Below are 989 nucleotides of genomic sequence, written 5' to 3'. Positions count from 1 at the left end.
ATTCAGTTATTTATTATGATCGGACTCTTTAAGGGCCTGGTTTTGTCCCGCTGGCTGTATGTTTGACAGCCCTGCTCTAAAGGTTACACACTGGACCTTTAATAGAACTGTTAATGTGGGTAAAACTCAGAAAATGTCTGTAGTTTCTTTGATGAGTGGGAATGTTTGAACTTTGTCAGAATATTAAACAAGATTAAATACAGAATGTTAGGTTTCCTGCAAGAGTAAAAATAAATCATACAACATATTCAGTATAAAACGCATTAAATATAGTAAGAATTTCTAAAGAGTAAATGAACGTGTTGGTCTGATAACTGTACTGTGGAGTGTGTGTGTGTGTGGGGGGTGATATTTTCCACAATAAACAGGGTTGTAGTTGTAACTGTTTGATTCTAAACTGGATTAGACCCATCATATTTGTCTTTCTAGTGAGTGGTGAGTCTGATCCCAGGGTGCTGTGCAGAGACCTACCATGTGATGGCAGTAGCAGTTCAGTCAGAACCCAGACGTCCTGCTCCAGGGATCCCACGCCCCCCCCCGCCTCCTCATCTGTTCCCAGTCAGCAGGGATCACCATCACGGTTCCATCCACTGGTAAGCAGCACTTCAGCCTCCCAGTTTATGACACAGTGGAGCTGCCGCTGAGGAGCAGCGCTGTGCTAATAGCTTCTGTTTGTCTTCACGTGGTGCAGCTCATGAGTGTGTTTTCTAAAACTCTGCTCCTGTAAATCTGTGGGATGAACACGCTCTAGGAACAGGCACTGCAGTAAAAGGCTGCTAGTGTACGGGTCTGCACATCAAACACACCCATCATTTCTACATTTTTACATTTGATACTTTTTAGCTGTTTCTGTCAGACATACACTGTAAAAAAATATGTATAAATAATACATTCAAATATGAATAATAAATTAATAAATAATTTTTATCTTTGTTTCATTGCAAAAAGGAATGTGCATTTTTTAATGACTTTTTTTTTTTTTTTTTTTT

This window comes from Sphaeramia orbicularis, chromosome 17 (assembly GCF_902148855.1).
Source record: "Sphaeramia orbicularis chromosome 17, fSphaOr1.1, whole genome shotgun sequence".
Taxonomy (NCBI): Eukaryota; Metazoa; Chordata; class Actinopteri; order Kurtiformes; family Apogonidae; genus Sphaeramia; species Sphaeramia orbicularis.
The sequence above is the reverse complement of the archived record's forward strand: the minus strand, read 5'-3'. Positions refer to the sequence as shown.